At 41.8% G+C, this 14,851-nt stretch overlaps 1 pseudogene; it reads left to right on the top strand.

Annotated features, from left to right (window-relative positions):
- Positions 1-14,851, top strand: part of LOC124989414 (growth arrest-specific protein 7-like) — a 64,896-nt pseudogene extending 50,045 nt beyond the window's left edge.

Consider the following 14,851-nt stretch of genomic DNA (forward strand, 5'->3'; position numbering starts at 1 on the left):
CCTGTCTTATGTTGGTATAATGTCCACCCTGTGTTTGCCTGTCTTTGACGAACAGTCCTGTAATTGGGAGAGCCAAATCTGCAGATCAGAGCCTTGGTCCATGGCCTTAAGGGCTTGCTGTAACACTAAGGCTTGCCATTTTGATGACTCCTTAGAAACAACAGATATCTGAGCAGCAATAATAACAGCAAGAACAACAATCCCATCATAGCAAAACTTCCCATCCATTGTTCACCAAATTGTAATGCTGACTGTAAGAAACTAATGGCTTCTGGCATACCTGGGACCTTGACCTGAGTACTATTTACCACAAATATAGAATTTATTAATAGGGTAGTCAAATTAGTAAACTCTTTAGTCCGTGTCCCATTAAGCATGCTTCCAAGCTGTTTCGACAGATTTGCAGCAGCAGTAGTATTAGAATAGGGTATAGCGGTAACACATAGTGCTTGGGCATGCACTAGACAGCCCGTCTGTGTGGTAACAGTCAACAGGTCCACACTTTGGTTTAGAATCAGGATTCCCATGGCAAGATGTGCATTGATGTTATCCTGGGCTGTCAATGCTTTGGCAGTGGCTTGTGACAGATTGTTGTGCACGTGAGCAGTAGGAATAGTAGTTCCTAGGGCAAGTCAGGCAGCAGTGGCAGCAGCCGCAGCAACCACTGCAGCAACAGCTACAGCTATAATAGCTGAGATACCAAAAATCTCTTTTTGCTCTCACGGGTAGTAAATTACACTCACTATGATTTAAGATCACTGGGACTGGAATAAATTTAGGAATACTGGCAATCACAGCCAGAGGAAATAATGAAGCATCCCAACAACTAGACACACAACACTCTAGGTTAGCGCAGTTAAGGACCTCAGTATCATTATCATTGTTATTTTAATGTTAATATTAAACCTAGAACTGTTAGACAGAATGAACAAAAACGGAGACATGACACATACAGGAGTAGGGGGGGAGATTGATTAAAGGAAGTGAAATTGGACTTTCACCCTGTATAACTATAAACAGGTATATTACTTTCCCTTATATAAACTTGCTTTTGACTGCACATTTATTGAATGAGAGAGAGATTGCCTCCCTGTATCATGGTGATTTCTGAGGTGGCTAACCAGAGGAAGCAAATATTACCTCTTAATTTGAAGGTTAGACTAGTATTAAGTGGCTTACAGTGTAACCAGCTGGTAGGTAAGGGATATCCAGAAGTTCTATAGTGGGAAATAATTGAGGGAAAACTTGTGTGCCATGAGTGATGTATCCCCAAAAGTTTAGGGAGAGCTAACAACAGCAGACTTACCACCATCACCATCGTTTTGTGTTTCGGTGCCATTTTCTTTCTTATAGATACTTCTTACCAAGTGCTCTGGGACCCAGATAGGTTGTTGTTGGTCCTGAGGAAAAACACAAACAGATTCTCGCCCCCAAATTAATACTGTTTTAGGTCCTTTCCAGGACCCAGTCAAGATGTCTTTCCACATTGCTTGTGGATGGCCACCAGAATTTCCACTAAAATGTCTATCTGCTGCAGTACAGTCCATAGCATCCAAATTTTAAAAAATTGAGGCAGAATAAAGAAAGGTTAATTCTAATCTTGGGAGGGGTTAATGCCTCCATTCTCCCTATTTTTTTAGTTAAGCAGACTTTTAATGTTTGATTAGCACTTACCATGATAGCTTGTCCTTGTGGATTGTAGGGTAATCCTGTAGAATGACAGATATTAAACTTTGTGCAAAACTGTTGAAATGAAGAAGTATACACAGGCCCATTATCTGTTTTAAATGCTTTTGGCCTTCCCATAGTAGCAAAGGCTTGAAGGCAATGGCTGACTACATCTTTTGTCTTTTCCCCTGTATGGGCGGTAGCAAATATATATCCTGAGTAGGTATCTATGGTTACATGTACAATTCTTAAAGTACCAAATTCAGGGATATAGGTGACATCCATCTGCCATAGATGATTTTGAAGGAGTCCTCTAGGATTGACTCCAAAATGAGGAACAGATAAATGAGGCACATAGGCAGGACATTGTTTTACTATATTTCTGGCTTGTTCTTCTGTAATGTTATATTTTATTTTGAGATTAGTAGCACTGACATGAAAATCTTTATGGAAATTAATTTCTTCTTTTACAATATTAAATACATGAGGATCTGGAGTAGCTGAGTCTGCCGTAGAAATTCCTTGAGCTAAAGGTTCAGGTAAGCCTGAATGTGCCCTGATATGGCCTATAAATAAAGGTTCTTTGCAAGACCATAGAAGAGTTTGTACTTGATAAAAGCATTGTTGTAAGGTAGATTGAGGACTAATGGGTCCAGCTGTATCAAGCTGTCCCACAAGCTGCGTTATATAGAGACTGTCAGTATAAATATTTAAAGGTTCCTCAGGAAATGTTTATAAGGTGGTTATTATTGCTTCTAGTTCAGGTTTTTGAGCAGACTTATGAGAAGTAATAATAGTCTGTACTTTATCAGAGACTACTGTAGCTGTACTAGAGGAGGAGCCATCTGTAAAGATTGTTTTTGCTGTGGGGATAGGTTGAGCCTTAACAACCTGAGGGAAAATAACAGGATGTCTTTTGAAGAAGCTGACAATAGGTGAACTTGGCAAGTGATTATCAAACGTGGCCATGGTGGAACAATAGACAATTGCCCAATCTTCATTAGTGTTAACTAGTATTTCAATCTGTTTTGCTGTGTATGGGACAATAAGTGTCTGAGGATGAACTCCAAAACTCAAAGGGCTGTCTTAAGTTCTAATGCAACTAGATTTGTCACCATCACAGGATATGGGGAAACAACATTTTTGGGGGACACTGGCAAATGGATCCATAACAGGAGTCCAGTTTGCCACAATATACCTGTAGAAGTATATTCAGAATGCCACACTATGAGACTAAAAGGCGAGGATAGATCAACTCTATCACTATGACCATTTTCTTAAGCTTGTTCTACTAACTTTAAGACTTTTCTACCTTCAGGAGTAAAATTTCTGGGAGATGTAGGGTCTGAATCTCCTTGGAGAATATCAAACAAAGGCTTAAGTTGACCAGTGGTGATTCCCAAATTTTGTCTTATCCAATTTATATCACCTAATAATTTTTGGAAATCATTTAGAGTCTTAAGCTTTTCCGTGGCTAATTGAATTTTTTTGTGCCCTAATAGAGGTATCGAATATTTGATGTCCTAGAAAGGTAATAGGGCTGCAGGTTTGCAACTTTTCTGGGACCATGTGTAATCCCCATTTTTGTAGTGTTTCAATAACATTGTCAAATACCCTTAATAAAGTCTCCTATTCCCTATGAGCCAAAGAATATCATCCATATAATGGAGACAATAAAGTTATTTATAGTTCTGTCTAATCTCTGATATAGCCTTGCCAAAATATATTTGACACATAGTGGGACTATTTGCCATTCCCTTGGAAAGGAACACCCATTGGTTTCTAGTATAAGGCCCTTCATTATTTAAAGAAGGAACAGAAAAGGCAAATAGAGGGCTATCCTCAGGATGAACAGGAATCTAAAAGAAACAATCTTTTATGTCTATAGAGATGATACAATAATGTTTTGGAATCACAGCTAATGAGGGGTGACCCAGTTGCACCGGGCACATAATCTGCATACTGGAATTTATGGCTCTCAGATCTTGCAAGAGTTGCCATTTCCCAGACTTATTTTTTATGACAAAAATGGGTGTATTCCAAGGGGAAGTGGAAGGAATGATATGGTTTTCCTTTAAGTGTTGATTAACTATTTCCTGGGCTGCCTCTATTTTTTCTTTAGAAAGGGGCCACTGGGGGACCCAGATAGGATTATTGGATTTCCATGTTATCTTTAATGGTTCAGTAGCCCCCGATTTTGCCCATGAAGAGCAGTGGCTATTACTTGTCCTGTTATGACTGCATCATTGATATCCCTGCAGACCTTTATATAGGTACTTAAATATTTATTTTTCCATGGTCTTATAGTTTCTTTACACCATCTATTTGCTTGCTCATAAGCTAATTGTTTTATTAAGAGCATTGCTTGTTCTGAATCCCCAAATACTCTAGCAGCAGTTTGGATTAATCTGTCAACAAAACCTGTAAATGGTTTGTTACTTCCCTGAATCACCTTGGACAACTGTCCCTGCAAGTCTCCTGTTCCTTCAATTAATTTTCAGGCTTTAGTGGCAGCAGCAGCAATTTGTGCGTACACCTCAGGATTGTAAATAATCTGCTGTTGAATACATTCATAGTTTCCTTCTCCTGTTAGCATTTCTACATTTCTTTGGGGAGAGCCTGCAGCAGCATTACAGCATGCCATTTCTAATGAGGTTTCCTGCCATGCACTTTTCCACACTAGGTACTGCCCCCCTGATAGCACAGCTTTACATAGCCTTTTCCAATCCTCTGACACTAGATTTAGTCCCGATACTGAGTCCTACATACTAATTGTAAATGGGCCCTGTGGGCCATATGTAGCCACTGCTTTCCTAAAATATTTTACTGTTTTGAAATCCAGAGGTTGATGGAATCTTTGTCTATTTAGGTCCTCTAGTACAGGGAAGAATTGTGGCACTGCTGAGGTTTCCTTAATGGGGGTTTCTTCTCCCCATGGTGAAAAACCCATGTGATTTATAGCATGAGCTAACTCCTCCCAAGTGTATCTTGGGGGACATAGGAGACAGGCTGCCTGGGGGGGAGCTGTTGCCTCCAGGAAGGGATTGGTATTCCTTCTTGACATAACTGATGGGGGCGACCATGTCCCTGATGCTCTTTCTAATTCCTCCCCAGTAAGCCTCTCCTCCTCTTCATCCTCTTTATGAGACGTTACACTTAGTTGTTCCTTTATCTCTTCCAGACAAATATTTCCTTCTTCTACTAAAGTTTTTATTCTGCCTTTCTCAGATATTAGACATTCCTTAATGAGCTGCCGCATAGGAAAAGTACCTCTAGGTAATGGGGATTGTTTTTCTGCTTTGATAAGATACTCTTTATGATGTTCCCATTGTGGAATATTCAGGATTCCCTCTTCCAAAAACCAAGGACTAACATTGACCAGTGTGGTTACATATGCTGTTACAGTAGATCATTTTACGGCAGTTCCATTAGCCTTAAGAACATCTTGTATGATTCCTATCATTTGATTTTTTGACACTTGTGACCCCATCCTGGAGTTATGAGAACTCCCTTTACCAGGGTTATGTACCCTCTTTTTACCGGGGTTATGTGGCCTCGTTTTACCGGAGTTATGCAGACTCCCTTTCCTGGGGTTATGTGGTCTCCCTTTACCCGGGTTATGCAGATTCCCTTTACTGGGGTTATGTGACCTCCCTTTACTGGGGTTATGCAGACTCCCTTTACTGGGGTTATGTGGCCTCCCTTTACCAGGGTTAAGTGGCCTCCCTTTACCGGGGTTATCCTACAGTTTTCCTATAGCTTACCTTAAGTTACTTAGTCTTCTTATAGCTTATCTTAAGTTACTTACCTGGGAGGACACAGAAGGAGAAAGAAGTTTCCTGTATGGGCTACCACTTGTTCCATCCAGTGGAACCGGCATGGAGAAAGGAGACACCACCAATCTTTAGTTTGACGAGATTTATTGCATCCTCCCTGTTTCTCTGTCTTCTTTGTTTTCCCACTATCTCCCTTCTTCCTCCCTCTCCCTCTTTCCTCCCCCAGGCTCCTAGCTTATCAGTCAATTACAGCAAAGCTTTCTCTCACACAGGAGAGCATGCAGAGGAATGCCAGCATAACACTATATGAATCACGAGCTGTCCATAAATGGCATGATATTAGATAGCCAATCCTTGAGCCTGATGTTAACACATCATAAGTCTCCAAAGAACTAGTAAGCAAGCAGCCTTTTTGGGTACTTTCTTATTTTGGTAGCCAGTGCCCTTTGGATCACTGCCAGGCACCAACTTGTCCAAGATGGCCCTCAACAAGATTTCAGACTGCAGTCTTCCAATAAGGACCAGGATTGCTGTACCCACCCCTAGACCCAACCCTCCCCCCTAGAAATCCTGAGCTGCCTGTGGGCAAAGCTCGCATCAAACTCCATCCAGCTCCCCCTCTCTGCTAAGTAGGGAGCTGGATCTCTTCCACTCATCAAGATTATTTTCCCCCTCTTTCTCACATCTGTAAGATTTTGAAGCCAAGTATTTTTCATGCACCAGTTCACTGAGGACTAGGATGTCTGAATAGTGTATTACAGCTTTGTTATATTTTCTTTTAATTTTAATTTTTTTTCATTTTATTCATTTTCCTTTTTCTACTTTTTATGTATTTTCCTCTCACTAACCTGTTTTTTGGGATTCTTTTTCTCTCATCTCTCCTGCTAATATTCAACCTTTATTAATTCCCCTTTCACTCTTCTTATAATGAGGTTTTACTTCTATGTTCTCCTTCCTTATAAACATCACATCCTTCTCCACTTCTGTTCTTTTTTCACAATTAGAAATTGAAATCCCTTTTGCAAACTTGTTCTTTATATTGAAGACAATTGTTGGACACATCTTTTTTTAAAGTAGACATCTTAATAGGAGCTGTTTTGTTTTACGTTGTATATTGTTTGCATTAGGTGCTGTTCATGTTGGTCTTCCCCTTAAAGGTGAGATACTGGAAATGTTGGGGGACACTATAAGTCTACAGGGTAGAAACTGCACTGCCTCAGATCCCCACAGGTAGATGGTAAGACACACATACCACATGAAAAAAGGGGTTTCACGTCCCCTCTGCCCGCAGAGAGAGACACGGCAAACGTCTGAAGCTTTGGAAGTTTATTGTACACAGTCTTACTTCTTTTCTGTCCCCTTCTCTCGCTCTCTTTCCCTCTCTTGCACTCCACTCCTCTCCCGCTCGGCTCTCGCCCGCTCCGGCCGCTTCTTCCGCTTCTCGGCTCTCGCCCTCGCTCGTACTCCCTTCTACTCCCGGCTTCAGCTACTCCCGCCGCCGCGCCCAGGAGGTTACCAAGCTTATATACACTTCAACCAATCAGGGGAGAGTACACGAGATAAACGCGGACAGCTGCAGGCACAGGATGGGTACACGAGGGGGGGCATGCTCTAATCACATTGTTAACTAGTCAATCATTGGAATTTGCTGGTTGTTTACTGTATAGCTGGCCGCTTTTGGCTCAGCGTCAGGCGCCATCTTGACCATGTCTAAGGCTGGGGGCTCTAGAAACCCCGACAGATCCCCCTTCTTTAATATTAAACTAAGGCTCGGGACCGTGTCTGTCTTAGGCTGAGTGGTCAGCATATGTCCTTACCCGTCATCAGAGCCTGCAGAGCATGCTGCAGCTCCTGTCTTAGGTCGGTACACAGCCACCTCCTTCATTACCCGTCTTTGACTACCGATCCAGCATCAAGAGCCATACTAATGGGGGGCTGTCAGTCTTTAGGGCGGTCATGGCCTGATGGAAGATAATCTGATCTTTCTATCGGCTAGCTCGTAGATGCATGCCAAAACAAATGGAGAGAAGGAGGCCAAGGCAGAGGAATACTATCCCAGCTCCTAGGCCTGCCCACTGTTTGACAGATCTATAAGCATTAACAAAATAGACTGACAATTTTTCTAGGTAACCCAGCCGCGGTGCTGAAATACAATACGGGTAACACAAGCATCTCTTAGGGAGTAAACGCATCCCAGTCCCAAAAGTTCTTGCAAAGTATCCACTTGTTCTTGCAATAAGTCCATTCTCCAATTTGCAAGAAGTAAACTTGCAGTTAGATGTTGGTTCAGAGTCTCTACAGTCTGTAAGGCTGCAGCTGTATTTTCGGCCAAATGATCGTTGTTATTGTATGATTGTGTCATTGCTGCTACTGCAGAGACTGCAATGGCAGTGATCACGGCTACTGCAATGCCAAGGCCTCTTCTGTTTCTTGGTAATAGCACTGGCGCTTCTGTATCTACAACAAAAGCTAGGACTGGTAGGAAGGTAGGAATGCGCATCAGAATCCAGCACTGTGAGAGATATTAGTAGTGTTAGTTAGCAGAAACATGAAGAGAAGAAATGCACAAGCTGGCATGGGAGGAAAGGTAATATTTCTGGTATAGTTAAGGTCGGCAGGGCAAGTTGTCCTACTCTGGGTCTGATCAGCATGATTCCAATGGCAACGTGCAAAGGTTCTTTCTGTTAAAGCAAAGAAAGGCTAGAGATCGGTGTATCCTTGTCACCAAAACAGCACGACCTGAAAAATGACAGGCTTGTAGAGAAAGTGGTGAAGAATAAGAGAAGAAAGGATAAAAAATGTGTGAATTAGAAATAAAAAATATGGCCAGACTGACAATGGCCCATAGGTTCCGGGTTTGCCTTTCCGTCTGAGTTTCTGTTATTGGAGGAAGGCTCAGGCTCGTCACCGCGAGGAGGAACAGCATCACTTGCATGTTGTAAAACTCTGACCAGCCTTTCTGGAATCCAGACTGGAGTCAGTTGATCCTGTGGGAAAATACAAACAGACCCTCGGACCCAACGAAGGACTGGATCCGGTCCTTTCCAACAACCTGTCAGGATATCTTTCCATTTTGCCCATACTTGAGGAGTATTATGGGGATTATGATGTTCGATCAGCTGCAGAATGGCCGTCCCTATCCAGAGTTAAGAAATTTAGAATGAAAAGAACTAAGTTAAGTTTATCTTTAGGAGACTTGTAGGAGGCTCCTATTCCCCCTTTTTGTTTATTTAGACAATTTTTTAAAGTAAGATGTGCTCTTTCCACAATGCCCTGTCCCTGAGGATTATAGGGGATGCCAGTGACTGATTGGATGTTAAATGTTTGTAAAAACAACTGGAAGCTTTTAGAAGTATAAGCAGGACCATTATCTGTTTTAATAACTTTAGGTATGCCCCAGCCAGCAAATGCTTGTAGGCAGTGTTGAACGACATCTTTCACCTTTTCTCCAGGATGAGCGGAAGCCATAATGACCCCTGAAGCAGTGTCTACTGACACATGTACATACTTAACAGTACCAAATTCAGAAATATGGGTTACATCCATCTGCCAAATATGACCAGGCAGCAGTCCCCTGGGATTAACTCCAAAGGATTGTACTGGGATTAAAGGAGTACAATGTTGACAATTTTTTACTATTTGCCGAGCCATACATTTAGATATAGGAAATTTTCTGCTCAAAGTAGTGGAATTTACATGAAATTTTTCATGAAAGAGTTTTGCCTGTTCCTCTATGGAAAAGACAAAAATTGATTTAGTGGCCATATCTACCAAGTCATTAGCATTGGCCAGAGGTCCTGGTAAATTAGAATGAGCTCTAGTATGTCCTACATAGAATAGATGTTTACACTGTAGGATAAGGTTTTGTAGCGTAGTAAAATAAGAAGCTACAGTGGACATAGAAGAAATATGGGGTACCGTTTCAAGAACCTGTAAAGCGTTAACGATATATAAGCTATCAGATAGAAGATTGAATGGCTGATTATCTGCTAATTTAAAGGCTAATATTACAGCTGCAAGTTCAGTAACCTGTGCGGAGTTGGGCGGAACTATTATGGTGTGAAGTTGTTTACTGATAAGTACTGCACCTACTCCATTTTTGGAGCCATCAGTAAAAATGGTTACACAGTCTTTAAGAGGCTGGACACTAGTCACTTTTGGAAAAACTATGGGAGTATTTTTACAGAATTGAATCCAGGGATGTTGGGGATAATGGTTATCGAACTGAGCTGAAGTGGAACAATATAATACTGACCAATCATCATCATTATTAATTAGCCATTTAATTTGCTGAGTGGAATAAGGAGTTATAATAATAGACGGATGGATTCCAAAAACAGTAATGCAAGATTCTATTCCCTTGAATATTACCTGAGCAATAGCTTGGGGATATGATTGCAATGTTTTAGCCGGAGAGCTAGGGAGATTTATACTTTGCAAAGGTCCTCCTTGCCAAACTATGCCAAAAGGGGTATGTTTCTCCGAGATTATGATTAAACTTAATGGTTGAGTAGGATCACAACGATCAACGTAACACTGCTGAAGTCTATTCTCTACTAGCTGCAAGGATATCCGTGCTTCGGGAGTAAGTTTCCTAGGGGAATTCAAGTCAGGATTACCTTTTAATATATCGAATAAAGGTTTTAATTCCCCTGTGGATAATTTTAAATAGGATCTGATCCAGTTAATGTCACCTAAGAGTTTCTGAAAATCGTTCAGGGTATTCAATTGATCTGTCCTGATGGTCAACCTTGTTGGTCTGACTGTAGTAGCAGTGAACCTTGTACCCAGATATTCTTGGATCTCCTCTAATTGTAATTTTTCAGGGGCTATCATGAGTCCTCTCTTTTCTAATGCTTGAGTCATAAATTGTAATGCTTCTAACAAAACTTCTTTTTCTGGATGGCAAATAAGTATGTCGTCCATATAGTGATAAATCAACAATCTCTTAAACTTTTGTCTAGTAGTTGTTAACGTTTTATCTACGTATATTTGACATATAGTAGGACTGTTAGCCATACCTTGAGGCAACACAGTCCATTCGAATCTCTGGTCAGGCTGAGTGTGATTAAGAGAGGGCAAAGTAAAGGCAAATCTCCAACAATCATTTTTGTGTAAGGGTATAGAGAAAAAGCAATCTTTTAAATCCAGAATAATAGGCCAATTTTTTGGTAGTGCAGTGACAAGAGGGAGTCCACATTGGATGGGTCCCATAGGGTACATTTGTTCGTTTATGGCTCTTAAATCATGTAATAACCTCCATTTTCTTGATTTTTTCTTTGTTAAGAATATTGGAGTATTCCAAGGAGAGGTAGAATGTTGTAAATGACCTGCTTGTACCTGCTCTTGTACTAACTTATGAGCTGCCTCTAGCTTTTCTTTTGTTAGGGGCCACTGTGGAATCCAGCGAGGCTTATCATCTTTCCATATTATAGGGATTGATGGTTTATCAGTGGCCCCTAGGAAAAACCCAATCCATGAGAATCATTTTTTGGTGGAGGTAAAGGCAGTGGTTGGGTAGATCCTTGGCTATGTCTTCCTAATCCTTTTTTATCATCATAATTCATATTTTGTAACATATTTCTTACAGGAGTCCCTTGGTAAATCTGGTCAGTGGTGAGTTTCATATCCATTTGCTGCAAGACATCTCGTCCCCATAGGCTAATAGGAACATTACAGACATATGGCTGAAATATTCCTGTGTGTCCCTCTGTATCTTTCCATGATAATGAGGAAGCACTTTGATTGGGGCTTTCTGCTACTCCTAAGCCTCTCAAGCTCTGAGCTGCTGTGATCAATGGCCAGTGCTTTGGCCAGACCATTGCACTGATAATACTTTTGTCTGCTCCCGTATCTAATAAACCTGTAAATTCCATATTTCCCACTTTTAATTTTAGGAGGGGCCTCTGTTCCATATCCATAGTAAGGTTTATTAAAGTGGTTCCTGTTGATCCAAAACCTCCTTGTCTTTTATTTGTATTTTTACTGGGCCACAAAGAATGTTGACTGGGCAATATAAGCATTTGTGCAATGCGATCCCCTGGAGAGATGACCGTAATTCCTTTTGGTGAAGAGACCAAGGCTTTTATTTGTCCAGTGAAATCAGGATCGATAACCCCTGGGTGTACTATAAGTCCTTTTAGTGTTGAGGAACCTCTACCTAGTAATAGTCCTACACTGTTCTGTGGGATTTTTTCATGCCAGTCGGTATCAATCATCTGCACCCCCATATCTGGGGTTAATATGAGTCTGGAGGTGGCACAGATGTCCAATCCTGCACTCCCTGAGGTGGCCCTGCGCTCCCCTTCTCTGTGGGAGGATACCACCGTCGGGGAACTTGTTGAATTACCCTGTATATTTGTTGCGGGCCCCGGGGAGGGCCCTGTCTCCTGTTTTTTTGAAGTTCAGGATTCGACCCTAGGAAATTATCCTCCCTATCTCTAATAGGCTGACAGGCACTATTCCGATGACTTCCTCTTCTGCATCTTGGACATAGCCCTGGGGCATAAGGTGTAACAGATTTTACTATAGTTATCTCTTATCTTTTGTTAGGGCATTATCTCCTTGCTGCTGATTTTGTGCATCTATTGAAACGTATTGGCCTTCTCCTATTAACATTTCTATCAGGAAACCTTGCCACTATGTTTCTGCAAGCAGTTTCAACAGCTGAGCTCTCCAATTAGCCATTGTTCTCCAAATAACACTGCTCTGCATAGTCTTAACTGCCTCTTTAAAGTTTTTTCTAATGGTTGTTGGTATCTCCATTTGCTCCTCAAATACGGGCAGGTTCTACAGATTTTGAAGCTCTTTTTATTAGGCTTAGGTTTCTCCTACCTTTTCCCCTCGTTCTTAAGTTTTCACTACCACTTGGTTATTCCTTTTGGGGGTTCTTTATGTTAGACTTAGTTCCCTTTTTTCCCTTGTTCTTAGATTTCCCGAGCAATTATTCTCTAGGTCACCACTACTCAATCTTTCCTCACTTTATTCTCTTTAAGCGTTCTTTTCTGTTACTATTAAATCCTGTTCATGAAGATCCCCCTTGTGGCACACTAAGCAGCTTTTCTTACTTTGCTGTTTTTTTTTTCCTCAATGGCGTCCCATTGTTTTTTAAAAGTTCCCTGAGGGGTTGCTGCATTCAGACCCTATTGTTACTAATTTGAATAGCTTTAGTTATGGCAATTACAATAACAAACAGTGGCCTAGCTGCCAGGATCAACAAAATTACTGAAGGGAAAACTATCAAGTGCGCATTAAAATTTTTATAGGGGCTTTTCACGTACTACCTAATTGGACCGCTCCAAGCGTGTTTCTACTTTTACTTTAATTAGACCGCGTTCCACGCGCCAGGACCGCTGATGGCGTGTCCCGATACCAGACCACCTTCCGTGTGTCCTTATTTTTATTTTAATTAGACCGCATTCCGCATGCCCCCAGGACCGCTGATAGCGTATCCTGATACCCTTTAACTGGACCGCATTCCGCGTATCCGGATAGTCGCTATACCGCGAACGTCGAGGCGCCTCTCCTTTACCTGTTTACCTTTTTTGACTTCTTTATAACCGGTTTAGCTTGTTAAAAAATTTTAAGATATCTTACCTTGTCCTTTTTATCCTCCCGGGTTTCGGCACCAGCTGTCGCGTCCCCTCTGCCCGCAGAGAGAGACACGGCAAACGTCTGAAGCTTTGGAAGTTTATTGTACACAGTCTTACTTCTTTTCTGTCCCCTTCTCTCGCTCTCTTTCCCTCTCTTGCACTCCACTCCTCTCCCGCTCGGCTCTCGCCCGCTCCGGCCGCTTCTTCCGCTTCTCGGCTCTCGCCCTCGCTCGTACTCCCTTCTACTCCCGGCTTCAGCTACTCCCGCCGCCGCGCCCAGGAGGTTACCAAGCTTATATACACTTCAACCAATCAGGGGAGAGTACACGAGATAAACGCGGACAGCTGCAGGCACAGGATGGGTACACGAGGGGGGGCATGCTCTAATCACATTGTTAACTAGCCAATCATTGGAATTCGCTGGTTGTTTACTGTATAGCTGGCCGCTTTTGGCTCAGCGTCAGGCGCCATCTTGACCATGTCTAAGGCTGGGGGCTCTAGAAACCCCGACAAAGGGGGAATAAAACACTCCAAATTAACCAAGATGTTTCAGTGATAGATTACACTGACAACACAGTAGAAGAAATGTCAGACAATAATTCCACTGAAAACAAAGTAGAAGAAATGTCAGACAATGATCTCAGAATTTACTTGAAAGAAACTGCTCCACAATATGAGTAGTAAAATCGAGATATGTTTCAGGAGATAAAAGAGAAGAAACAACACTTAAATAAAGAGATGAAGATTCTGAAAGAAAACCTAGAAGAAATCATTAAAATGAAATAATAAATAAACCAAAATAAAATTTCAATGGAAAGTAGTACCAACAGAGGAGACCACTTGGAAGACAGTCCCTCAGGCAATAAAGAAAAAAGACATAATCTTGAAAATCAAGTTGACCACACAGAAAAGGTGACAAATTGCATGACATTCTATCACCCAGAAACAGTGCTTAACAGGAAATGCTGAAGCCAAGGGAGTGGAGATACTGTGACTACTTCAGGGCTGATAAGAAGGACCCCAAGATAGTGACACTGTGATGGGGTTCAAACTGCTGCTCCAAAAACAACTGAAAGTCAAGCAAATGCAGAAAGAAATGTCTCAATTCATCTGAGAGAGGATAAAAATTGAAGCAGAAACTGCAAAGAACTTGGTTAAGACCATTCAGAACTCCTTTGCTGCACAGGAAGAAGGCTCCCTGGGAAAAGCATGGACCCAAGTCATGAAGATGCTGGAAGGAGAAGCAGAAATTCATCTCAAGTTCTCCACCAAGCTTCACATCGAGTAGAGAAGTCCGTAATGTACTTTCATGAGAATGTTTTGAAAGACATGAAAAATGAGACCACCACATCTCTGACTTACACAAGCAATTCACCAGTCACCATGCATCAGAGGAGAAGGCCCAGAAGGCCATCACTGAGCAGCAGAGAGGCATGCAGATGGAGACAGCATTTGGAGATCAAGTTTAGCAATAAGACAGAGGAGGACATCACGAAGTCATGGAAGAGGTCCAAACAGGCTGGCAATGACCTCATGTGCTGTGTGGTCTTCTACAACCAGGCCCAGTCCAAGTGGTTTGAAGAGATAGTGACCACAACTTTGGAGATGGAGTAGCTGAAAGTGGATAGGGTGGAGATGATCTGGCAACATCTGTGCCAATAAACACAGCTGCATCATGAGACAGACCTGTTCTACCAAAACAGAGTTGAGCCTATGGACCAACTGCTTCGAAAAGTGGGCCCAGCCAAAGACAGAGAGTTGTGTGTCAGAAAACACAAAACATACATCCTTCACCATGTGGGCATGGGTATCTAG

The sequence above is a fragment of the Sciurus carolinensis genome, chromosome 7, assembly GCF_902686445.1.
Source record: "Sciurus carolinensis chromosome 7, mSciCar1.2, whole genome shotgun sequence".
Lineage (NCBI taxonomy): Eukaryota > Metazoa > Chordata > Mammalia > Rodentia > Sciuridae > Sciurus > Sciurus carolinensis.